We start from the raw sequence: 365 nt of genomic DNA, 5'->3' as shown, positions 1-365 counted from the left end.
GGATGTGTCAGGGGAAAACAAGGTCAGTTTTACATGCACAGCATAGAACTGTCATTTGTAGAGGATTTTTTTTTTTTGCTCTTTTATAAAATGGGATAAAAGGAGCTATGAGGAAATATATGATTCCGTCAGAGTTGGCACAGCTGAGAATCAAGCAGGTGTGCCATAGGATCCTCCTGTGCCTATGTACCAGCCTGGTCAATTTGAAAGCTCTGGTTTTCAAAACATAACAAAGTCTTCCTCCTTGTTAAGGACCAGAAAGTTCCCTGAGGATATTCTGAATGTGTTTAATGTTCAGTAGCTCTAAGTGAGCTACTGTTGTTGTCAGGATCCACTTTAGACTGAGTATGACCAGAGTGCACTGT

Source organism: Bison bison, unplaced genomic scaffold, assembly GCF_000754665.1.
Source record: "Bison bison bison isolate TAMUID 2011002044 unplaced genomic scaffold, Bison_UMD1.0 scf7180017864388, whole genome shotgun sequence".
Lineage (NCBI taxonomy): Eukaryota > Metazoa > Chordata > Mammalia > Artiodactyla > Bovidae > Bison > Bison bison.
This window is presented reverse-complemented; position numbering follows the sequence as displayed.